We start from the raw sequence: 27,773 nt of genomic DNA, 5'->3' as shown, positions 1-27,773 counted from the left end.
GTGATTTTTTTTAAAAACAAATGTTGTAAAAATGATGTAAAAGTTTCCGTTTAAATGTATTATAATCCAGAATTTTATACCAATTTTTCGTTATACATAGTTACAAAAAATCGGACTTGAAGTTGGGGCTTTGCTGACAGAATTTTATGACCTTTTTAAATGGCCATTTACCCCGCAAATTGATTAATGATCCAACAAACAGGCAGACAGACATCCCCTCATAATTCGATGGCTTTAAAGCGTTTTTAAGCCATGTTTGTCCGCCTGAATATGTTTACTTTGGTTTCTGGTTTCCGGTCTCTGGAAATTAATGATATTGTTAAGCCATTTTAAATGAGCCAACAAATTAATCTTGTTTAATTTTTGAAGTTGAGCATAATGGGCAAAGCATTAGCCTCACAGCTTTCGGTTCTTTCCCTATTTTTATGTGTAAATCAGTATAAATCCCTGATTCCTTGCGGGGCCAAAGCTGATTGTTTGACTGCTCATCATTCATAAGCCGCAGTGGGTGTGGGTATGGGTGTGGGTGTGGGTGTGTAAGCGGATGTATTGCAACGTTAGCATCTTATTATTCAAAACACACACAAAATACAACATGACACACACAGCACACTCTGGAGGAGTATGCCAACGACCGCTGTCAGCGATGACAATATAATAATGATGATGAACGCCATCATCGCGAGCTGTTGAGGCCTCTCATCGGGATGATAACAACGCGTGACAACAATGCTGACACATCGAAAGACTGTCATTCCATCAATTATTCAAGAACCTGCAAATCATCAACAAAACGCTCAGGATTCCCAAGGAGTGGAGACACAAAAACCCAGTCCTATTCATTCCCCTAACTGCAAATGGATCAAAACCAGGCAACGTCAGCATGCAACAATGGGAACAGTGATGAACTGGGAAAAAATATATATAAAATTTAGGGAAAAAGAGAGTTATATGAACCGAAATTTATTGAATTTTTGTAAAATAAATATATATTTTTTTGTATATAGATTTTAGATAGTATTTTAAATGATTTAAAAACTGGTATCTCTTTTAAAGAAGAGTATATTTTACAATACTTTATATACTCTAGTAACAAATACTTTAAACTCCCTAATATCTGAGCTAAAATTAAAATCCTCTAAATTTGCTATATATCCCATTTTTATAAGTCTTTCAATTAAATTTCTTGTTGTGTAACAAAAAAATGGAAACTGGGAACTGGGAACTGTATGTAGGCTACAAATACTAAGTGATACAATTTGTGTGTGTGTGGTATGAGTGGTTTTTGCCGCAGGCTTTCCTCAATGAACAACAACAGGCAACAGAGAAAAACACAGAAATAGAGAAAAAAAATACAAGGAATCATTGGCATGAATATCTGAGTGTTTTTATTTATGACTGCGCGTCAATATACTGTCAGACTAGCGAGGGGGTGGGCTTAGACTGGCCCTAGAACAGAAATCAATCAACTCTCGGGGCCAAAAACAGGAAAACTAACAGCCAAGCTGTACGAGTAACAAGCTGGGGTATAAGGCTCTAAGGTATCCCATCTGAAGGATGTGTAGAGTGAGGTCAGAGGGGCTCTATAAATCCCAGCTCGACACGGTTAAGTGTCGGTGCTTAACAAAAGGCTCAATGGAAAAAGGGGGGCTGAACTGAGTAAATCCCCCGTATTAGATTCCCTGCCCCTCAGATAGAAATCATAATCAATCTAAGGACAAAGAAGAAAGTGAAATTTCCCAACAATTTAAATTGTCACCCAGCCAGAGACAAACTAGTTGGAAAAAGCCTTTTATCTTACTACGAATCACTTAACGTAGCGTAAATTTAATTTGGAGCTAATTGAAATTCATTCGGGCGAAATCAAATTAAGTCAAAAGTATATTCTGTCGCTGGAGGTACGTGTCCTTCCAAGAAGAGTCGCCGAGACTAAAGCGAAGTGATTCATTCATAACGATAAATTAAGACGCTGAGTATTTCCTACATTCCTTTGGCTCCTCTGCCTCCTCTGCCTTTCCCTTGAAACTTGAACTCACACGCACACGTTCACTCCAAGTTCCTGGTATAAATATATATCCTGGACTGTGAACGTGTCCTGTCCTTTGAATATCAAGAGTTTGCCTTTCCAGTTTTGCCTTGTTTTCTTTCATTCTTTCCCAACTCTCAACATTTGTCATTTTTTCTGTACCCTCATCAGCGCTTAAAAAAAAAACACACAGAAAGAGGAAAAACTCAATTACAAAATATCAGGGAAATCGCAAACAAATAAATTAAGGATACAAATCTGGCTAAGAACTGCGGCAAACTCGGCTCAAATCGAAATGAAATAGTGACACAGGCGCTGCCATAAAACCAAAGGCAAATACAAAACCGGACGACGAAGCCAAAGCCGCACAAAAGGAAAAAGGTTAAACCAAATATTTATCCAGCAGCCCCCAAGGAGCAAGGAGCGAGGGACAAGGACAAAGTGCGGATTGGCAGGACTCCTGGCCCCGTAGTCTGTATGTAATTACCAAGCATGGACTGCAAGTACAGCTGTGCCTAAGTACATAGCTCCAAAGCTCACACACTAAAGAACAGTATGTGTACACTGGAAAAATACGTTTTTCTAGAGCAAATTTATAGCTATATTAATATGAAAATATAAATATTTTAACCCTTTAACGGATGAATAAAATTTTAATCACAAAAACTATAATTTACATTGAATTTGGCAGCAATAAAAATGTATTGCTTATACATTTTTACCACCAATGATTCAATAAAACCTCTTTGAATATCCTTCAACTTTTCTTCTAAAATCCAGAATTTTCTCCCAGTGCCTCACATGCTGTGTGTGTGTGCTGGGGCGTACGTGGCTTTATGCTTAAATAAACATTTGTCCAGGCCGCTCCTCCAGCTCCTTGGGCCCATAGCCTCGGCGTCTTTGGTCCTAGTTTACATAGCACCCGACGGCGGCCAACTCAGACTCAGTAGCAGCAGTCTCAGTAAGTTTTGCCCCGGTCAAAGCCAAATCGTTGATTGCATAAGTTGATGGCCGACACATGTCCGAGATATATAGTGTCGATATAGTCTGTGTTTGTCCGTGGGCGCCAAAAGCCCCAAGTTACTCACGTGTGGTTGCTATTCACGTCTAATGATGTCTGCTGTGCAGGTTGCATTGGCTGCTCCTGCTTTTGCTCCTGCTACTGCTCCTGTATCCTGTTGACTGCCTGCAAGGAAAATGAAATGAAATGGAATTTATATTGCAAGTACACATACACACACTTTTCAGTGGCACTGATTGCTTTATTGAGATACTGTCCAGGGAGACATAGATCTCCGGGATTCTGGGACTTAAGGCCAGTGGACTGTGTGCAAATAAATTGCTCAAGAGCACTATTTAGCTGGAGATATTTCTGATGATGGTTTTAATTGACTTTTTGCGGCTCAATCGATTGCCTGATTTGACTGCAACTCGAAGGACAATTAAGGATTTTTTTGCAAAACGTGCTCAAGTGCAAAGACTTGAAATTAAATTCAAACGAAATGGAAATCAAAAAGTAGTGATTTAATATTTATAAAAATAAATTAAAGCTCTTCAATGGAAAGTCAAGAATGTGATATATTGAAATTGAGTTTCTTGAAGGATTTTTAATTGGCTTTTTGTGGCCAAGTGAAATGCTTAAGCTAAGAGACCAAAAGTGGATGGAAAAATAGTTTAAATAAACGTATTAAAAGTTGAAAAATTGTGGTTTAAATGCAAAGAAAAGTAAGGCAAAATGTTTATGCGAACAAAGATTGTGAAGAACCAATATTAAATAATTTAACTGAATATTTAAAATATTAAATACGCTTATAAGAGGTTTGCAAAATGTGGCTTAAAAACAAACAAAATTTTTTGAATCAATATTAAAGACAGTACAATTTTATTTTCATTTTATTTTTGATAAAAAATATACTTTAATTACGAAGCATAAGTTGTGGAAGTTTCAACTATCTATAAAAAGTTCTTCTTTCATAACTGAAGTCGAGATTTTAAATATTTTCAAAATTTAAACAACTTTTCCAATTGATTTCTAATGGAATGAAATCCATAATATCATATCTTTCCCTAATATTAACCACGCAAACAAGGATGATATCGGAGCCATCATTAACATTTGTCATAAACAAATGACAGACCATAAAGCTGATTCCAACAAATCGAAGTCGTTGAAACATTTTTATTAAATTGTTTTCCTTTTTTATTCTCATAATCTTCCTGCTCCTGTTCCTGTGGCACCTTACCTTTCATATTTGCTCATTGTCATTTCCTTGTTTGCTCCCTGTATGTGTTTGTGGCTGCGGCAAGGTGTTTGTTATCGTTTGTTATATTGCTTGTTATGTAATGTAATTTATACACCACCCACACACACACACACACAGGGATGAGATTCGAATACAATGTCATAAACGGCAAGGACACAAAGGCAATTCCGCATGGCATTACGGGCAGACAAAACAAATGGCAGAAGGCAGCTCCAACGTTGGCAGAAGGAGCCAAGAAGCTGCGACTAAAAGCCAAAAAGTACGCGTTTGGCATAAATGATAAGCTGGTAACGCAGCAGGACCTGTTCCAGCCAGCGGGAATGAGGGGCAATGTCCTGGCCATGGCCCAGACATGTCCTTCCCCTTGCCCTCCATTCCCTTTCCCCATCCTGGTTCCAATTTCTGGTTCCAGTTTCTGTTCTTGTCCTGCGTTTGTGTCCCTCTTCATGTCCTCGTCCGGTTTGTCCTGGGCTTGCTTGACTTTTGAATACTTAACAGGATAATGAAATGTCAAAAGTGCGCAGGCGGCCCAGAAAAGCGTATCCTGCTGGCCTGCTGCCCTTCGTCCTCCCGTCGCGTCGCGTGTCCCTGCTCATATTGATATTCCTCTGGCTGTTGTGGAGTTTTATTGTGTTGTCCATGCCTAAGTGAACGTCACGGCATGCCGCGCGCATTAAATCATAAGGAGGAAAAAAATAAAATAAGGAGCCGACGCCGCATCCCTACAGGATAACCATGAAGGCGGCAGTTTTTGTTTTTGGTTTCTCGGTTAAGGATTTTTGAATGCCCTTCTCAAGGGTTTGTTTTATAAGTGATATTATATTCATAGTAATTAAGGTATAAATGTTATAATAAGGATACTTTTGTTCAAGATTTTATTATTTAATTATCGTATTTACTAGTTACAAGATACTAGTTATTGGTTCTTAAATTTTTCCTCTATAAGTTAATAAGTTACTACACCTAAAAGGTCATATAACCAAATCTATTAACTCTAATTCTAGCTCTTAGTTAATTTGCTAAACAAAAAATTTCTTTAAAAATTTTCACCGACAAATAAAACTTAATTACCCAAATAAAAGAGTACCAAACACGAATGAAAAATGTGATATCCAAGTAAAAGGACCACATCTCTCATACAGGACAACTTCCTTTTCCTTCTTTTTTTTCTTCTTATTTTTTTGGTTGGCCATTTTATGTTTACATAAATTTAAATTGACACAAATGCGTTTTGGGTGCCTGCCCCGCCGACAAATAAATAAATGTATAAAAACACAAGCCAGCAAACCAAATGATAAACTTCATAAATTATGACATTTTTATGCTGCTCTCGGTGCTCTGATCTCTCGGTTTTCGCTTTATTTATTTGTAGTGATTGCCCAGACATGCAAGTGAATTGAAAATTTATTTATGCATTCCCCGTCATTACGGAAAATAAGAAGCCAAAACATAACAAAAGGCAGACCAGGTCGATACATGGCCTTTATTCCTCAGCCGGAATAAAGCGGCTTTAATCAAGGCTACTTTTGTGGCAACTTTTTTGTATGAGGATAACCTCTCCCCTGGCCTCATCTGGTGAAAATATCCTGCCAGATATGTTGCTATATATCCTTGGCTGCTGCCACCACGCTTAACTCAAATTGCTGTTGTTTTCGCTTCGCTTTTCTTATTTTTTCTGCTGTATTTGTTATGGGAAACAAGAGAAAGTTGTAATCAATAAAGTAAATGACCCAGGCACTTCAGGACGACCATAGAACATATCCTGGCAAATAGGAGGGCAGTCATTGGAATGTAGAAATGAATGGCCAAGTGTGGCTATGATTGATTTCTTTAAGTGGCAAAAGCGATTTGGAGTGTTTCGACAGAGATATGATACTTATGGCTAACTGAAGATATTTAGAGATATTTAACAAATATTATTTAGTTAATCAAGTTGGTTTGTATTTTGATAATGGATTACTGTAGAGAGGTCCTATGGGAGTTCAGTATTTGAGAAGGTGTTTACTAGGTTACCTAATAATATAAGAAAACTAAAAAACCTTTACCCTCTAAATAAACCAATCTCCCAACTTCTTTAGTATAAAAACCCATTGCCTTTGTCATTTATTGTTAACATTTTTCCTAATTAACCAAATTGCCAGGCGGCACACTCTCACATTCACATAATTGATTAATTTGCTCGGCACCCAAGACCTTCTTCCATTTTTATCAATGAACTCGAAAAAGTCTCTGGGGTCTCTAAAGAGCTTATTTTCGCCTCGAGGCTCTAATTGAAATGAAATCAAATCAAGTCAAAATTTAACGCAGTCACAAATGCAAACACCAGCAATGAGTTGTAAAATATTCTGGGAAATTTATGTGCAAGCAAATGTATATATATATATATTAACTGGGCCAATTATGGCCTTCTCGAGAGGGCCAAAAAACTACGAACAATGGCGTGGAGGGAAAAGCAGGGGGCTGGAGAAAACTTTGGCCACAATCTTAACAAGAAAATCTGTAAATTACACGCCACAATTCCGGCGGGAACAAGCGAAGCGAGGGGAAACCGGAAAATGCCCAAATATTTATACACCTAAATAGATTTGATGGCATAATTGAAATTTGTTGTTATTGGCCGCCCTTCCACTCAATATTTCGGTGTGTGTGTGTATGTATTTGCAATTTGCATAAATGCCAAATGGCAAATGCCAAGTAAAAGTTTATTAAAAGCATAGCTACAAGAGATTGAGAGAGAGAGAAACTTTCCCTGTTTTTGGCTGCTAATAACGATGGAGTATCCGTTCCGGGAAAATTGTGACACATAGCTGCAGGGGGGAAAATGGGCTTTTGGTCTATACCACATCCTGACATTGTCCTTGGCGCGGATGGCCTCACCTCCCCTTTTTCCACAGACAACCAACTTTTCGCCCAAGCTACAATTTATTTTCTTCTTTTGATAATTTAACTTTTTTTTTTCTTTTGGTGCTGCCGAAAATTGGATTTGTTGCGACCGACTTTCAGACTTTCAGACTTTCAACGCTTGTAACGAATGTTGAACAGCATAAAAAAGTTGTTTTTCTAATTGCAGATGTAGCCTTTGGGTTGAGAGACAGAGAGAATTTTCCGAGGTCTTGCTGCAGGCAATAATTTGGAACACAACTTTATCAGGTTATTTAATATTCATTTGTTGGGGATTTAACAGAGGCTTGCCTCTTGTGCAAAGATATCAAAGAAATTAACAGAAAAAGAACGGTGGAGGGTCTTCTTATAATCCACACAAAAGAAAGCCACAACAAATGGCATTTTAGCTTAATAGCCCAGATAAGCGGCCTAAAACTTTTCTAAAAATCGAAAACTTTTTGGACAAATAAAAGCCAAAACTTGTCGTGTGATTAAGAGATATTTCCGCTTAAGATAAGCCTATTCAATTTGTAGAATTTACTAACTTAATTAAATTAATTTGTTTGCAGGAAGGGGAAAATAATTTCCATAACTTTATAATAAATAAGTAAGCCGCTGAATCAATTAAATAAATAAATAAATAAATGATATTTTAGGAGCATTTATTCATTGGAATTTACACTCTAAATTTTAGTAAAACTAGAAAATTCAATTAAACACTGCTAAAGTTTTGGCAGGCTCTTCTAAGGCATTTTCATGGTTAATTTAATTTGTGTTTTACATCTCTCATGAATCCTTTGGGTCCTTGGGTTGGCTTCTAGCATTCCCTTTTTTTCTCTCCCAAAATGGTTCGTAAATTAAGCAAAATGATAAGAGCAACTTGTCTTGTTCTTAACCGCCCAACAAATCGCTCTCCAATTAAATCCTTTTTTGTTTTCTCCATAAACTAACTTTGCATTTGGAAACTTTTTCATTTGCCGCCGCTGCCACCCCCTTCACAATGCAAACAAGGCAGCTCAGCTATGCTAAATTTTCTCAACCCCAGGGGCAAAAATCTTTTCTAGTCCTTTAATAGAAGCTCGTACCCGGCCCCAAGTCCAAGCCATTTAATGTGCTTACATTCATTTCGTTTTAAATCTGTGATAAAGTGGAGGCCGCTTAAAGCTTAGTCCTTCGTCCTTTTCATACCATTCATGCCCCCTTTTTGGTTCATGCCACGTCGCGGTGGCAAAAGTTGTCGCCGTGTCGCGACAAACGCAATTCTTTACACGACGAACGACAGCGACGACGAGGACGAGTTTTGTGCGCTTTTTGTTTCCTTTTTTTCTTTTTCCTGGCTCCTTTTTCCGTTTTTAGGTTTCTGTGTTCGTGCCTCTTCTTTCCCCCCCTTTTTAGCTTGGATTTTTCCTGTATTTCCCGCGCCTTTTCGTGCTTCCGGTTGCGTACGCGCTTTCTAGATTACTTTTATAAGTGAATTTGTTGCGGTTTTCCGCAAAATTTACAAGTACGTGAGAAAATTAGAGCTTAGCCTCTGAGTCGCTTGTTGCTTGTGCTCGTTGGCCAAGGTTGCCAGCCCGGCCACTTGGGCCAATGGTTCAAGATGCTTTAACGCGCTTAAGATGTGCAACGCAGCGTATGCGTAATTTATGCCCGCACATCACTCATACGCCATGTTGCACGCAGCGGAAGTAGCGAAACGTTGTGGGTTGCGCCACCAATGGCGAAACCATGGCAAATTAGCAAGTTCATTATTTGCTTAGCCATCGCATTTTTGCCAATTTAACGCCAATCCTAAATGGGACTAGCTTAAACGAGAAGGAAGTTGTGAAGGAGATGGGGGGTTGTATTCGGGCAGTGATGCCAACTGAAATTAATGTAGAAAATTGAGAAATTAAATAATGTTAATGATTAAATACGATTAAATTTAAGGAAAAAAAACATTCAGCAGCCCTGCATGTTCGTTTGTCTAAGAATTTAAAATATTTTTACAGCATTTGAAAGCCTTTTTAACTATTTTTAAGTTAAAATATTCAGAAATGATTTCATCTTTACTAAATGAATTTTCATGCTGATTTCTATTAAACATTTAAGTAATTTGTTTTTAATTTTAATAATAATTTTAATACAATTAGTTTTCTAGTTTTAAAATATATCATATAAAAAATATATTAAATCAACAGTAAAATCTATAAATATGTAATTGTTATAAACAAGAAAAATAAAATATGAAACGTTTGATAGTTTCTATGTGAATATCAATATTTTAATAATGAAATAAGATAAGAAAATAGTTCTGGAAAATGGTACTTTTATATTTAATCTTAATATTTTTTATTTTATAAATAAATGAATTTCTGTCTAAAGAAAAATACTGCAAAGGGGGCATCGCTGCCTCCAAGCTTTGACATGAAAATAAATTCGATGGCCGTAGCTCTCTGCCACACGCTGAAATAAAGTTTCATCTTGGGCCGCGAATGAGCAAGACAAAGTTTTCCATTGGCCCCCATAGTCCCCCTCCCTTATTACCAACACCCGCACCAGACACCCCCGCAGACACCTCCACCAACCACCAGCTCCCCCCTTGCCTGTCTCTGTGTGTGTGGGTGGTGGTGGTGGGTTGTGGTTTTGTCTGTATTTGCAGAATTGTTAGTTTCACGCTTTGTTTGTTGAGATTAGCTGGGAGCACCCGAAGCGTTCCCGAATTTTCCACCCACAAGGAAAAGGTCCTTTCCCCCTCCTGCTGAAAGCTCCTCTGAACGCACGAAATAAAATTGTGCAGCTTACTTTACTTTATTTGCACCAACTTATGCCACGTTTGCTGGATTGTTACACTTGCTTTATGCAATGCCCTGCAGTTAGGTAAAGCTCCTTAAGGTTTCCATATAAAATTAATTAAAAATCATAAAGAAACACATAAATATTCAAATGAAATTCTCAAAAATACCTCATAAATATTAGATTAATATAAAAGAAAGAAAGTACTCGTTAATTCCTTGATCACTTCATTGAAATTAATGGCCATTCGGTGTAATAAATATCCTTGAAAGCCAAGACGTGATTTCCCTCACCCTCAACTAGTACCTAGTTTTGTCTCCCCTGAGAGTGTATCTAAAGTTCGGATAAATCAATTGCCTCCCACACACTCACACATCTCACTTGGTTTATTTGCTTCGTTTGTTTGTTGCCTTTTGGAAGAGCAAAGTTTGCACGTGAAAATTGCGTTCACATGTCTTCCTCGATTGTGTGTTTGTGAATGAGTGTGCGAGTAGGTGTGTGTTGGGTGTGTGTGTTGCGTGTGTGCCAGATTGGTGGCGCAAAAATTCGCTGGCGTGTGGAAAATTGATGCTGTTGCTGAAGTTTTTGGCTTTTTGAACTGACAGCTGCGATTTTTATGCGTCGCAGCCACCAATGTTGGCCAGTCGGGCGAGAACTACGAAAAATAATTGTAATTGTAAGGAGTATGATCAGCGTTAGCCACCCAAAAAAAGTCTTTGTTCAAATACTCCAGTTGCACTGAGAAAAAAAGTGGTATTTTAATTATGAAACTTAGAATTATTTCTTTTGTTTCAATATATATTTTCCCTAGGTAACATATAACATATCTGCTTAAAATTGCTTTGTATTAATAATTTCTTTAAAATATTTTAGTAAATATGAACAAGAAACATTAGCTGGGCCTAAAATATTATCATTAATTTATTTGATATTTATATATAACAATTTATTATTACAAATTAAAGTTTAAAAAACTCCTAACTAAGCCAAAAATGCATTAATTTCAATTTGGAAAGCGGTTCTGTATCAGTTTTTGTAAGGTTATTAAAACTGCATACTGCTCTTAAAAATTTTAATAAGTTAAAATTTTATCAATTTTTGACAATTTTAACGATGTTACCCCTTATAAAATTTTAAAAATTTTGAAAAAAAATTAAATTTTGCCTGACATAGCTAGATCAATTCGGCTGTTCGTGCTGATCAAAAATATATATGATTTATAGGGTCGAAAATGATTCCTTCATTGTTTTATAAGCTTCTGATTGATACTAACAGCCAGCAAAAAGGTATAAAAATACGCAATTTTTTTAAATAATCAGTGTTTTTCAAACTTCATAATTAAGCCAAAAATGTATTACTTTCAATTCAAAAAGCTGTTCTGTGCTAGTTTTTAAACCGCAAACAACTCTGCATACCGCGTTTGTTGATGCTGTTTAAAGCTTTTGACTAAAATTATAATACCCAGCAAAAAGGTATAAAAACAGGATATTTTTTAAAATAATCAGTGTTTTTCAAACTTCATAATTAAGCCAAAAAAGCATAAATTTAAATTCGGAAAGCTGCGCTGCGCTAGTTTTTAAAAGCCTAACAAATCTGCATTCTCAGTTTTAAAATATAAAACATTCAATTTTTTGTCAATTTTTTTTACAATTTTAACGATGTTACCCCTTATAAAACTTTGAAAATTTTGAAAACAATTGATTTTTGCCTGAAATGGCTAGATCAATTCAGCTATTGATACTGATCAAGAATATATATGCTTTATAGGGTCGAAAATGATTCCTTTACTTCTGATTAAGCTTCTGACTAAAATTCTAATACCTTGCAAGGGTATAAAACTTCTTACATTTTCTATTATAAATATATTAATTCTCCAAATATTTGTTATTACTTTCTTTTAGTGTAATCCCAAAAAACATAGTTCTTAAATTTTGGCCGCTTTTCCAAATGTTTGTGGCGTGTGAAGTGCCTGAAATTATATTCGGTTTGCCGCCTTCGCCTGAGCGATGGCTTTTCATCTACAACTGCTGGTTTTTCCACCTCCTTGGTGGTCCCTTATTTATGGAAGTACTTTTGGACTAATGAGAATTTATGGCTAATTGATGCTGTGTTATGCGTTGTTGCGGTTCCCATCGAAATGGAAAGCAAATGATGGCCTAAATTAAATAAAGTTCGGCTGGCGGGTAAATTAACTGCAATTTTGTAGCTCTGATTTCAAGGGGAGTTTTGTACACATAAATTAAGGCAATGCAGTAAAATATCCGCATTTTCATATGCGAATATTTATGTGTGTGTGTGCATTTAATTAAGTTGAATTACAATTTATAATTCATAACTTACCAGCAGCTGACGTCACGTAGCAGTAACTAGGAAACAGCTGGGACGCAGCTGCTGGTCATGGTTAATTCACAGGATAAGCTTTGTGCCTCCTTAGTGACACAACCTTCTATTATTTCTCCTAACTGTGCACTTGGAAAAAATTGTTAATATTAATACTATACCATAATTAAATAAAGTTTCACTAAAGCATTCAATTTACTACGTTTTAAATCATTTTAAGAGTGCTTAAAAGAATTATATGGGTACATTTCAAACGAAATAATCATTTTAGTGGCTCTACAATATTGATTTCTTTATGTATATTAATCATTGGACATATAAATATAATATATACCATTTAAAATATATTTCTTTGTAATTGGTTACCCCATTTACCTCCCAATTTTCTTGTGTGCATCGATTGCCATTTTACTCGAATGGTTTCTGCAATGAGGCAATGTTCTCACAGGATACGATCCTACTCACACACACACACATCTTCAGGACACGTGTGCTATGTAAATTACAAAAGTATAATGCAAATGGAGGGGGGAGGGGACTAAGAGGAGTGGGAGAAGGCCAAAATAGGGGAGAAGGAGGAAGTCCCACCTCACTTAATTAGCCAGCGGGCTTATTTATTATTCACCGGCAATGCCTGACTGCCTTCCTGGGCCCCAAACCTTTCCTGGCCTGGCCTGGCCTGACTGCTCCAGCCTAATGAATCACAGTTTTTGTAGTGGAAATTTTAATTTTTCATTAGCATGCAAAGCAACAAAAGCGACACGAAAATATATGACCTTGTACGAGTAGTTTTCGTTACTCGTTGTCGCTGCTGCCACTGCCACTGTTCCTGCCTATGTTAGCCCCCCAACCAATGCCGCTTTTTAGGCCACCTGCCGAGAGAGAACATTTGTCACAGGTGCCGAGGAGCTGAGTGATGGAGCCTCACTGCTCAACAGATCCAGGACCAAACCGAAGGAAACAAAAAAAAATACCAACACGAAAGAAAAATGTGAAAAGCATGTTGAAGGGATTAATGCACACATCATTTAACCGGAGAGGGGGGGGGGGAAAAGCGAAAAGCACCCAGCAGATAGGTGAAAGTCCTTACCCCCATTTCCATCATCCCATTTTGGTACTCTTTCTCCATTTTCCCCATTTCCCAGCACGGCCCATTGAGAACTCTAGTCCCCAAATGACAGTTTTTCCGCAACTACCAGACGCTGTCCATCCTTTTGGGTCAGGGTTATGAAGTTGGAAAAGCCTTTTCATGTGGGATTTTGCGGTTTGCCCAAATTATACTTGTTTTTCCCTGCGGTAGTTTCTCTGAGTGTAAATGGTTCAAGTTGGCTGCGTTTAGTTATTTTTATGCACGATTTAATTTTTGTTGAGTTATTTACATGTTGGTTTAGGTTAAGGTATTAGTGGTTGATTTTAAGGGTTGGGAGAGAGTCTAGGATTTAAGCTAATGGTAATGATAGGAAAAAGGTTGATATTGAGCTGGGAAAGTGGTTGGAAAATATGGAAAGTTTTATGAAAATAAAGTGAAAGAAATTAAACTAAATTCTAGCATGATATTAGCTTGGTATTTAATAAGCAGGAATGAAATTAGTTAACAATTTAATAGGAAAAAGGAGAAATGTGGTTTATTTAAATACTTTACTTAAAACAATTAATTTTTAGGATGTTATAAGTTAAACCTACATGTTTCTTGAGTATAGTTTCTGTTAAATATTTAATTATTTAGCCTAGAAATAAATATAAACACTGTCTCCCCCTCATTGCTTCTCTGTAATCAAAAGCAAAACTAAAGCTAAATATTACACATACGCCCTGTGTAACCATTTTAATGTAATTCATCTCCCATTAACTTCGAACTCTGATCAATATGAAGACAGTCCTAAAGGCCTAAAGCAAAATCACAAAACAAAAAATACAAACCAAAAACCAAACAAATTCCCAAACCAAAAAACCGCAGACATTTCATTGAGTGACCTCTGTGTTCTGGTCACGTTTGCTCTTTCGAGCTCAGCCTTTCAGGATTCGCGGTTTTGGCTGCCATTTGCGGCTCATAATTCAGAGGGCCGACTCTCTGCGCCATCCGGATTGGGGGAAATTGCATTACCAAAATAATAAATCAATAATAATTTGATGGAGCTAAATGGGATTATTGGCAGCCAACTGAGGCCTGATTCCGGCCGCCTTCCTGTCTGCGCACATTTATGACATAATTCGATTCATTTCATTTCATTTCATTTCTTTAAATTCATTTTCCACCGAAATTCATCCAAAAATAAGCAGATAAATAAATACACTTGTATTCTGTACAAAATTGATTTTTATGGCGGCGTCGCCGCCTGCATGAAATATTCAACTGGATTTTATCATTCCAAAGCTAACAAAGAAAATGGAAGAGCGCCAGTGCCAGCGGATGCAGGTGCCAAAGGAAAATTAAAAGGAAAAATTCAAACAGAGAAAGGAGAAGAGGGAAAATATGCCAGGAATTGCCATATCAAGGCAGAACACACACATGTCCCTAGAGTCATTCCAGAATATAAATTCTCCTATTTTCTTTAAAGTAATTATACCATTTGATTTTTAAATAAAATCATTTTGATAAGCTCTTTCTTTAAGCCTCAAATCACTCTTAATTTATTACCTTTATTTCAAGGAAAAACTTTCTATTATATTTCCCTTGCAGAAAACTTTAATTCTCGACTTGTTTCAACAACTTTGAATCAAAGAGATTTCCAGAACACCTTTTCAGAAGTTTGAACAACTTGTCGAACGAATAAAATAAAATGAAATGAAATGAAGGAAAGCGAAGGAGGTCTGTGGAGGAAATGCTGCTCGTAGCTTGCATTTCGTTTTGTTAATTTTATTTGCATGCTTTTATGCCTTATTTTTATTCATTTCTTTAGATATATGTACCAGAACTTGTTTCCCCAACTGGGTTTCTTTTTATTCTCTTATTTTTCGTCTGCTTGCTATAAATTTTTGACAACATTGAATGACGGCAGCGGCTTGCAGCACGTGAGTCAGGCTCACTTCATGGCAAAGCACTGTCAAAAAAAATATAAATAAAATATTTAAAAATAGGTAAAGGTGTAAAATAATATTCTTTTTTTATAATTTTATAAAATAAATATTTAAAACCAATTATAAATCATTTATAAAGCAAGCTATAACCCTTATTAGGCTCAAAAGGTATTTTGAACACTTAATAATTCAAAAAATAATAATAAATAATTCAAAAAAAATCTTATTTATTTATTAGATAATAATTTATATATATAAATTTTCCTTGTGTAAAACAAAAACACAGGCTGCTACAAAAATTATTGCAAAATATATATACAGACATATGTGTATATTTGCAGGTTATCAGGCAGCAACTGAAGGCAGAAACGATTCGGTAGAAATACTCAGACAGCAGGGACAGGACAGACAGGAGCCATACGTGTGCATAAACTCCAAATAAATTTGCTTCCAGACACACACACAAAACACACAGCCAGAGTGTTGCTTTGAAAAATAGGCAATATGCGGAAATTTTGATTTTTCGCCCGACTTGGCAAAGGCGCCGCGTTTGGGTTTCGAGTTTTTATTTTCTTTTATTTTTTTTTTTTGCGAAGGAATTTAGTTTTGTGTGTCTGACTTACAGCAAAATCAAATTAACTTTTGCACAATTTTAGGTCCTGGAGGAGGAATGAAGACCGGAGAGCAAAACGATGCGACGTGACTTTTCCTTTCACCAATGCAAATGGCGACCGGAAGTTGTGTGCCGCCATCACTTCTCTGCACGTGTGTGTGTGTGTGTGTCCTTGGGAGTGTGTAAATTTATTCACTGCCTTCTCCCTTTTATAACGCTGGCAATTTCCAACATTTTGTCATTAACTCGACAAATTTTTAGAACGATGTCGCATTCGACGCTGAGGTAATTACCAAATGAAGTGCACGTGAGCCAAGAAACACGAAAAGAGAAAGCCAAATAAAAAGTGAGCCATAAAAATAAAGGGAATGTGGCTGAGACAGAATTTGTCCTTAACAAGCGTCGCACCTCTCCAAATATGTTTTTGAATTGCTTGATATCTTTTAATGGCCTGCAACGGTAGATAGCCTGCCTGATGAGCTGTGGCTTGTATTGTTAAATGAGTATTTTGAAGGATAATTTTATTACTTTTGCCTCTAAATTAATTGTTAGGTTGCTCAGTTATATATTTTTATATTCTTGTAGGGTATTCTAATTACATTCAGAAGTATGCAAAGCAGTGAAGGAGTCATTTTCGAATCATACTATATAATATCACTGCTAGAGAATAAATATGATCAGTAATAAACTATGGTCAGTGAATAACTATGAACATTAAGTTACTATGATCAATGAATAACTTTGAGCAGTAAGTAACTACGAGCAATAATTAACTATGATCAGTGAGTATCTATAATCAGTAAGTATGTATGATCACCAACTAACTTTCAACACAAATAAACAATGACTTGCAACTTTTTAATACAACACATTTCGAAACCTTGGCCGGCAGAAGTCACTTCGTTCCGGGGATGTTAGAACCAGTTGAGAATCATATGCACAGATGTGCGAGATGCATTTTGGAACAAATTTTAGAGCTATTTGAGATATTTAAAGGAAACTTTGGAGTTAATCTTCTATATAATTTTACCAATATATAAGTCGAGGCGTGGCGGAGCGGTGGACTATATATATATATATATATATCTGCCATAGGAATAATCGGACGATTTATATAACTATTATCTGTTATTAACTATGATCAGTAAGTATCTATGACCAGTGAGTAACTATGATCAGTATCAATGAACATTAAGTAACTATGAGCAATAAGTAACTCTGAACAGTAAGTATCTATGATCAGTAAGTATCTATGACCAGTAAGTATTTATAATCAGCAACTAACTTTGAACACAAATAAACAATGACTTGCAACTTTTGTAACACAACACATTTCGAAACCTTGGCCGGCAGAAGTCACTTCGTTCCGGGGATGTTAGAACCAGTTGAGAATCATATGCACAGATGTACGATAATTGTTTTAAAACAAATTTAAGCTATTTGAATGAAACTATGGAGTTATTCCTCTATGTAATTTTACTAGTATATAAATCGAAGCACGCCGAATCGGTGGACTATATATATGTACATATACATACATACATAAGAAGGGTATATAAGTTTCGGTTACCCGAGTTTAACTTCTTTTTTAAAATGATATAATTAAAGAGAAAGGATGATATTTTATAACAATTTTGCATCCCAACATGTCAAATAAGGTATGAATAATCTTTATTAAACATTATACCATTAATTTGACATGTAAACAATTATTTTTAGCTTGTCTGGACACAAACATTTATTTCTTTTTAATTACACCCCTTCTACAGTCGCCATAGTTATGAGCACTTGAAATTGATAGAGCAAAATAAAAGGACAAAGGACAAAGCATTAGGCAAACAGCACGAAACTATTAACACCTAAACGCCTGCCATAACCAGACATAAATCAAAAGCTGGCTTCATAAAATATTTATGCCCAAACACACACTGCCATTAACCCCCAACCAGCATTCCTATGTTAGTGTTAAATAAAAATGAGAAACCATTTTGTGGGCCACCGAAACCGGAAATGCCCAACAATTGAGAGGAGAGAGAGGAAGGAGGGAAAAATGTGTAGGAAAAACTACGCAACTGGTAGACCATTTAAGAAGGGTAAAAAATAAAGAAGGCTTTCCAAATGCCAAACCCTCACTGACAGGCAGCGATAAAGGAAACCGACTGCTCACCCCTGACCCCCAGAGATGTGTGTAAACAAATTAAAAATTGGCCATAAAAAAATAATCATATTGCGCCAAAACAAACAAGCGACATTAAATTGATAAAAGCCTGGGCCAAAAACGGAGCAACGGCCAATAAAGAATGCGCCATGCGAGGCCCAGATCAGCAATAAAGACGCCAGCCAGGACGAGGAGCAGAAGGAGTTGGAAAACACTTGAGTGCTACCACAAAGAATTGGTGAGTTCTCCTCTTTTTTCTCTTGTGCGTGTATTAAAAGCAACTTCCAAGTCATTAACCCGTTTATGACGCTTAACTTGGCCAAAAGGCCCCGCCGCCACTGGCCCACAATAAAGCGGCAATAAAATGGCTACCACACATATACACACACATGTACCCAGTCCCGGCCAACTTAAAGCATTTAACGGCTCATTTATTGCCAAACATAGCCTCGACTCGGCTTGTGAATCCGAGGAACCCGAGGAGCGGCATAAAATGTTATTAAAAACGCGGCCATAGAATCGCCAGAGCACGCGCCCATTATGTGTTTAATCTTTGACCGAACAGGCCGGAATCCTACATCCTTCTACACACAAAACCCACACACACACACTCAATGGCTGGCAGGACAACAGCAAATTTGACAATAACATTGATAGAGCAAGGACGAGCTAACAGGCTCGCAGGCAGCGAAATGGAACAAATGCCGAACGGAAACGGATGCACCAAACTCGTTTCGCAATTTTCCGCCAGATCGCCAGGCAGGATACACACACACATTGGAAATACAAGAAATTGCATGTGAGAGCCTCTAAAATGTCAGAGAGCAAGATATCCCAGAGTTGAGGTACTAATAAAACCATACACAAGGCCAAAAAGAAAGAGATAGTAGTGAGCTTTATTTGTTATAATGGAAATAATATGCTCCACGAATATATCATCGAGGAGATGGAAATTTAAAGGCATAAGATTCCTCTACAAATACCCTACGAAAGTATTTATTTACTTTATTTAAATGCCTTTCAGTAAGAAGCTTAAATAAGCCTCAGAAGCCTCTCTGAATTTAAAATATTCCATAAAGTTATAGGCAATCTTTAAGGGGAATCATATAATCTATTTATTTAATATTAAGTATCAGCCTTTTTGTTATATATTTTAATATATTGTAAAAGAATTTATACATATTATTTAATTGGACTTCCTATTCGTTTTATTTTTTTATACCATGTTATATATTATCAGAAAAAATTAACCTTTAAGAGACTTAAAATAGTACTTGCAATGTTAATAATTAAGTTTAAATTATGGTTTAAATCATTTGGTACGTATTTTTACTATTTTTATAATTTAAATATTTTTTTGCTAAAGTTTTCATTATTTTATTAACTAAAAATACTAGAAAATCTATGATATTTCCTGATCTCCAACTTTCCTCCAAAAGAGTATACAAAGAACTTTACGGTCCATGTGACTCGATGTCTGTTTATGGCAACATCGGCAACAAGGATATGTGTGTGTGTTGGCCAAACTGCAGGACCAAAGCGGTTTCTGGTGTGTGTGTGTTAGTGTGTGCACACAGGGACTCCAGAATGGCTCACGCACATTATGCTAATATTACCCCCACTAGTGTTAGTGGGTTAAGGACATTTTTATGCCCACGCACAGCCCATGTGTGTGTGTGTGAGAGAGTGTGTGGTAGCCATCTGCTGTTTGTGTGCGTGCATGTTAAATGAGCGTAATGCCACTATTATTGGACACATTACAAACAAAATGAAAGTGCTGCCACACAAACACACAGCAGACCATTGTTTGGCCTTAAAGTTCTCCTCTTGGCCAAAGAGATTACGGAATATTGCAGTTGGCATTATTAAACTTTCATTTGGATGCAATTCCCCATCCGCATGCCAGGTTCCTCAATAATTGAGCAAATCGATTTAGATGGTAAAGTGAGAGCAGTCGCCTGTGGTCATCATTTTCCACAAACGACCGAAACAGGTGTCTAGAAACTGACGCAATTGATGGCAAATTTCCTATTCCATTATCCGGGCTTAGGTGCCCAGTTAAGGGAGACCGACATGGGCTCCCCACCTCTTTTGGTCATAACTTGGCTTAAAGCACACCCACATCGGGTGCTCAGTTTACCATATCAGTTAACCCTGCTTTGCACTTTAAGAAAAGTTATGAAAATCGAAAAAGAAGTTTGAAAGTAACAGATCATTACCAAGCTTAATATATTAACATTCTTTGAATTAATATTTATCGACAAGTCAAAGTTTTACAAACTCCTGAATAAGCAAAAAAAATTAAGCATTAAGTTTAAGCTTTCCTTTGTAAGTATTTTATTAAATTAATAAATCTGCATACTCAATTTAAAATTAAGAAAAATGCATGAGAATTTATATCATTCTTATTTTTTAAACTTTAATTGTGTACAAAATTTTGAAATACGGTAAACTTTTAAACTTAGTAGCCTAAAGAGTGGATCGTATTCCTAAAGTGGCTCTTCCTCTCTTAAGTTCCACTTTACAGAAAAGATAAGAAATAGATATTAAGGGACCAAGAGGAGAGGGGAAAAAATAACATGGAAACACAAAGATAAGAGCAGGACAAAATATACTTGTTTTCACTCACCCATTGATTGCAATTGTGAATTAGTGTACAAAATACAACAAAAACCCTTTATAATTGAAGGTTAATGCACACTTTTACAGATTGTCTTTGCCATAAAACGAAAAATAAAAATTACGTACTGATCTTGGCTATGAAAATATATAAAAAAAAACGCGACAGGTGCCTGGTCTCTGTTGTGGGGTTAACTAACTAACACTTTTCACTTTAACCTTGATTTAAAACACTTTATTCACTTTCACATATAAAAAAATAATAATAAGTATAAATCAAATCACTGAAAAAATGCACTAATCTTGTCACTGTAAAAAAAAAATAAAATAAATATAACACAACAGAGGCTGTTCTTGGTCTTTCCCTTATTAACTAATACTTTTCACTTAACTTTAATTTCATTAATACTTTTGGCACCTGTTCTTACTATTGCGTCGTATTCACCGATCTACGATCTACCTGCGCGGAGAAACTATTTTGCAATGATCAATGGAAAAGTTTTGGGAGAGGGGTTGCCTTATGAGGGAGAGGGAATGTAAAGCTCAATCGCAAATATAATCTGGACTGTTCCAAAAAGCTTAGATTTCAGTTACGACTCAAACCTAGCTGGTACTATTCATAGTTTATTATAGATAAAAATAGATACTATATTAAAAAGCAACAAATTTATAAATATAATAATAGTCTATTAATTTTCGATCGTTTCTAAGGAAGCTTTATAATGTTATGGTATATTCTGCAATAATAAAAAATGTTCAAACGCTACAGTAAATGAAAATATGTTGAAAACCGGCAAAGTAATATGTCGAAACGGACAGACGAGCATGGCTAGATCGACGCGGCTATTGCTGATGATCAGGAATATATAGGGTCGAAAATGTCCCCTTTACTTCGTTACAAACTTCTGACTGAAATTATAATACCATGAAATAATAACTTAAGGCCCGTTTTCCTTAAAACTTTAAATATTGACACATGTACATTTTGTAAAAGATTTTGTGAATGATTTTACCCTTTCTCTCTGTGTATTAATGTACCTTTTTTTTGCTATCATTACCGATATCTAACATCGATTTTTATGCCAAAAGTAATTTCCACAAATGCTTGGCAAATACTCTGAGGCAAGGCCAAAGCCATTGACATCCTCTTAACATCATCGCAATCACCATCATCATCACTTGGTCACATTTGGCCCATGACAAAAAGTTAAAACTTTCACACAACAAAAAGAAGACTCTTAAGCAGGGAATAGTTATCAAAAAAAAATATATATATTTATATATATGTACACTTGGCTTGGCAATACAAAAAATTGATTACACATTATACACTTTTATTTTCTCTGGCATAATAGCGGAGGCAAGGTGTATTTTTATCGATTTGCCCAAAAAGTGAAACACGAGATAAATGTGGCCTCTATATGGATCGAACCTATTCGCTTGACAGCTTTATCCTTGGGACTGGGGGGACAGGAAACACCACTGGATCCACTTTGCGTCACATTATGGCTATATCAAGAGTACAAACGGGACTCATATATCGTAGCTACGGCGGCGATTAAAAGCAAAAAATATTGCCTTGGGGGGCAAGCCAAAAACAGCACGAATTTTCCAACTTAAATCCAAGACTCTCAGTAGCAGTAACTACACGAAAAAATGGCAGAAAAAATTATAATATATATATAATATTGATATAAATCATAATTTTAAGGCAGAATCCTCTAGAGATGAGCTTTCAGCAACGTCCTGGCTGGGATTGGGATGTGGGTTTTTGGGGTTTGGCTTAAGGATTTCCCTTCGTTTTTCCAGCAGGTATAATCCCTCAAAGCAGCAACACAACTCAAGCACTTTGGACGTTGCCGCCTCCCTCAAAACTTCATTCGCCTTATATGTATGGAAGGCAATGTAGCTCTGTAGGTTTGTTTGTGCCAACAATTTATGCGCTTCGTCGCTTTTCGTCTACTCCAAATGATTTGCCTTTGCCCAAGTCCCTGATCCCTGGGCCCCCAAAAAAACCATCCCTTCCCCCTAGCCTTCCATCCATCCATCTACTTCGCCTCAAGTTCAATTTATTTTCCGCATAAAAAATATCTAAGCATTTTTGCCCCCACTTCTGGACTGTGAGTGTGTGTGTGTGTGTGTCTGGGAAAGTCTAGAAATTTGCCTATTCAAGCAAAGCCAACGATAGAGATGAGCATGCCATCTGCTACATGGAATTTTATAGGGGATTCACCTTAAAGTTATGCGAGAATAAAGACGAAAATTTGTATTTAATAAGAATTTATTTGAGTCGTTGTTGTGCTAAGTGAAAGATTCTGAAATATGTAAGCTTTAAATATATATTAAAAGAGAGCAAGGGAATTATTATTGGTTCTGAAATAGGTCTAGGATTTAGTTTTAATTTTAAACAGTTAGCAGTTAGGCAAGGGATCATAATTTTAAATCTGCCATGGATCATATTTAAGTCAAAAATGTCTTAATTTCAAAATGGAAAGCTTTTCTGTGCTAGTCTTTATAAGGTTAATAAAACTGCATACTACATTTAACATTTTATTAAATTAAAAATTTTGCCAATTTTGTTAATAATTTTATTGAAGTAACCCCTTATAAAATTTTGAAAAAAATTATCAAATTTTCTTTTTCTTTCAAACATATCTAGATCGACTTAGCTTTTGATGCTGATCAAGAATAAATAGGGTTTATAGGGTCGGAAATGACTTCTTCGCATTATTTTAAACTTCTAACTAAAATTATAATATCCTGTAAAGATATAAAAATAAATAACTAGAATGTTCTATACTTTTTTAAGATTCTTTAATAAATATTATTGACAATAAGCACATCTTTAAAGCACTTTTATATAACTGATAATTTAGATTTATTATATAAAATAAATAAAAATTATTTTTTAAAAATATAACCAAAAAATGTAACCAAAAATCAACTCGAACACATCACTAACTTTCTCGATACAGCTTGCAACTCAAGTATTTTCGTGCAACATGAGAAATTGCTTATAAATCACAAGAAAACTCCACCTCCTCTATGCTTCCGTTTCAACACTCATACGCAATGCATGTATTTTGATTTACCGCTTTGGGTTTGTTGCCTTCGAAATCTACATATTATACACATGCCCGCAAAAATAAACCCATAAATATTACTACACACACACACACACAGTACACACCCCCAGCACACCCCCTTGCAGTCACCGTCTCAGGCAAATGGTTTATTAAACAAAATACTACCTGCTGCGAGGGGGCAAAAGAAAAACTATTTTGACTGTGAAAATTTGTCATCAACGTCAATTGACATGCCAAGTAATTTGCTGCTAAGCAACATACCAAACTACAAAGGACGAAATACAAACCCCAATAGCTAGTCCTGCCAATCCCAAGGACCACTCAACCACCCGTCGAGTTGAGGATTATTTTCACTATTTTTGCATTGAGTTTTATGGAATGAATAAAGTGGAGTTCTAAGGGCTGTTGTTTTTACCAGGATTTATTTTTATATCGTTGATTATGGAAGAGTTTTAAATTCTGGTTTGTATTTGCAACATTCAGGTATATTTTCGTTTTCCATCGATAAAAGTTGTTGAATATTAATTGGCAAATTTGGAAATTCGATTTTTGGCTAAAAGATTTTTATATTTAATGACTGCCTAAATTTTTATATATATTAAAATATATTTTATATATATTATTATATATTTTAAATAATGTAAATATTTAAAATATTAAATAAAAGAATATTTCTCTTAAGTAATTTAACATTGTTAGCAATAGAACTTCATAAAAACCATTCCATAAACTTGCATAGAAGCCGTGTTGAAATAATGTTTAAGTTTCCATTTATAAACCAATTTAAACTATGCAAAATCTCAGTAAAAACTATAAGTACTTAATATCTTTTTTCATCAGCTTTTCAATATCAAAATCGCATCACAATTTCCAAAGCGATAAACCACAAAAAAACAAAGGCATATCCTTAAAACTTTAAACAAAGTTTTCCCGACCAAGCTCTCTCAGCTTTCACTTAATCTGCAAGAGTATTTCGAGTTTCAGTTTACCTTCACATCTAGGTTTTTTTTTATAAGTTTCAGCTTTTTCGGTGAACACATGTCAAGGCATTTAAGATTTATATATTTTTTCTTGATTTTTTTTGTGAACTGGACCTTGTCCGCAGGCAAAATTGTTGAGCTCCATTCGGAGCTGTGCTCCATGCTCCCTGCTGCCTTTTACATGCATATTTGATGGCAAAGTGGGGTTTTTGGACTTGGATTTGGTTCTGGAACTGGGACTGGGATTGGGGCTACAAAACGTCCATGTGCATACAATGCTTTTTTAACACGCTTTCATGGTTAGCTGCATTCAAGTGGGGTTCATGCTGTGACCCGCCTTGTTTTGCTTTTTTTCTTAGAGTTTTTAATTGTCAGACACTATTCGTGGGATTCGCTGGCAATTGAAAAGGATTTGGCTTTGCACCAAAACACAAAAAGGGGATTTAAGAATATTCAAGGGGATTAGCTGACCGTACTCACACTGGCTTTAAATTCTAGTTCATAAATTCAGCTTAAAACGAGTTTAAAAATTGAAAACGGTAAAAGAGATTTTTGTCGCAAAAAAAACAACAACTAAACTAGGAAAGTTTCCGAATCTGTTATCCATAATTAAGGTGAAATATTCCCATTTTTTAACCAATTACCCCGTCTAAAAATTATACTGAAACCGGCAAAAACCAAATCATAACTTTCAACCGAAATTTGACACATTTTCCACAAATTCCAACACGAATTCATAAAGCTAAGCTAGCGTACGAAAAAGAGTTTAAAACAAACAATGGCTAAACTACAAAATAGGGGAGTAATAAAAAAACCAAAAAGCTAACAAAAAAGAAGACAAACTCTGACTATGGTGAAAATGCGACCTTTCCCATTGTTGTTACCTTGGCCGCCTGGCACGAAATATCACGGCAACCAAGAGCGTGCAACGCTGCGTATGAGTGATGCGGGCATTTTTAAATTATGCAAGAGTATGTTCCGAAGCCGAAACACACACACATGCACACATGTACACATGTGAGCAAGCAAATTTTCCACACAATAAAATTGTTCACACTTTTTATGCACAAAAAAAACACACAAAGGAAAAGGGTGAGTGAAAGGTAAAAAGAGAAACTGCCTCTTGTGTCTATATACAATTAATTTTCAATGCTTGAAAATTGGAAATTCAAGCCTTTAATTAAGGCTTTCTCTTCACTGAAGGATCCTGGCTATGTACATTATGAGAATGCAGCTAACGAAGCATATGGAACCTTGACATTTTGGCCGGAACCAAAACCAAACATTCTGCTCGGTGACCTCCCATCTGTCAGTGGCACTTTGATAAGCGAAATATGACAGCACACATCATCGGCAGCAATGACATAAAGAGGACAGACAGTCTTAAAATGCATATTGAAAATATATATTGAAAATATATATATATTTATATTTTAATATATAGGTTGTGAAAAGCGAAGGTTTCGGCAAAGAAATTGTGTTTGTTTTGAAACTATTAAAGTATTATTTTATTGTTGGCATTTAATAAATGGTTATGAGTTAGCTTTTCTTGATCTAAAATGTAAAAAATTTAAACACAATTTCCCTAATAAGAAAATCAATTTATTTAATTCTGGGATGTTAAAAAATTTAGTAAATATGTTCATGAACATCTCAAAGCCTCCACAGCCATTGTAAAAATATCTTTAAAAGTTATTTATTTTATTCTCAAAAATTAAAAACTAACTACGTATTGTAAAATATTGTTATTAAGTAAATTACTCATTTAAAACTGTTTGAAAAATTATCCAATATACCCTATTAATACTTGACTTCTTAAAAAAAATACTTGAAAAACCCCAGCACACACCTCTGACTATAGAAAAATTAATCTCTTCCCCTCTCTGCCTAAAATATCAAAAAACCCCAAACGCTGAAGGTAAATCAAACTTAACTTTAAGTTCAAGCTGCTGCTAACCTGCGAGATTGTGTGTATTCAGTTTCGGAGTGAAAGGATACGCTTTAAGCCAACGTTCTCGCGTCCCAGTTGGAATTGGCAACAAAGATGCCGGAAAGTATGCAGCGATAAATGACAAAGCTAATGCGCTTTCAGTGCTCCGGCAAACGCACCACGGAAATGTCATGGAAATGGCGGCGGCAGCATTGGAATGGCGGACCAGCTGCCATTGCGATGCCACTCAAGGCATTTCACCTGCTGCTGCCGACGGCATCTGGTGCCATAAATGTCTGCACATTGTTGCAGCTCTGCTGGTGCAAGGGCAAGCGGAGGTGGCGAGAAAAGCAGGGTAAAATCCGTGGGAAAATCAGAGGGCAAACAGGTAGGAAGGAAGACCTAAACGAGACGTGAGACTAGCTGAGCATCGCATCCCCTGAAGCTTCAGCTTGACATTTGCCTGACAATCATCAGGCGACACATTCAACCCTCCTCGACATGCTGCTGGATTTTTCCGCTGCTTTGATTTTGAATAGCTCACTTACTTAATAAATGCTCTCAGCTCTGCGAGTTTTCCCCTGCTTTTCCTATTTTTCGGTTGCCCTCGTGCTAATGCTGTGCAAATTCAAGTTCATATTCTTGGGAATTCTGTTTTACGACCCTCACTAAGATTAGATCATAATGCAGAGCATCCTATAATTCAGAGCTTCGAGGGGAGGTTCAAGGAAATAATTAAATATATATTTACATTTTGAGAGAATAGAAATCAAATTAATTTGAAGACTAAGAATTTTCCAATATATTTATCCCCTAATATACAATATATAGGCTTAACCTTAAGTAAACAATTTCATAGAAAATTCTTTGAAATATTCCCTTATGAAGTCTACCCAGAATGAATGGCTCCGTTTATTCTTATTTATCAAGTTAAATTATTGAAATATATATTCCAGTTGCCCCAACAAAAATTGCGCTTAACTTTGTGCCCCATGTTTCTGTCCCGATCAAGTGTTGTTTATTACGGCTCCAAGTATCCTCAGATCTTTTGGCAAAGTACTTGGCCTGTGCCTGGTCCTCG

At 36.0% G+C, this 27,773-nt stretch overlaps 1 protein-coding gene across 1 annotated transcript in view; it reads right to left on the bottom strand.

Annotated features, from left to right (window-relative positions):
* Ccn (cellular communication network factor protein Ccn) overlaps positions 1-27,773 on the bottom strand; it is a 67,570-nt gene that overhangs the window by 36,741 nt on the left and 3,056 nt on the right. The window contains exon 3 of the mRNA XM_020954014.2: positions 3,115-3,212. The gene's annotated coding sequence lies outside the window, so the exon portion shown is untranslated. The remainder of the gene's footprint in view (positions 1-3,114; positions 3,213-27,773) is intronic.

This window comes from Drosophila serrata, unplaced genomic scaffold (genome assembly GCF_035046125.1).
Source record: "Drosophila serrata isolate PLE 108 unplaced genomic scaffold, ASM3504612v1 contig_359, whole genome shotgun sequence".
In the NCBI taxonomy this organism is placed as follows: domain Eukaryota; kingdom Metazoa; phylum Arthropoda; class Insecta; order Diptera; family Drosophilidae; genus Drosophila; species Drosophila serrata.
Note: the sequence above shows the minus strand (reverse complement) of the source record. Positions and strands in the feature narration are given on the sequence as shown.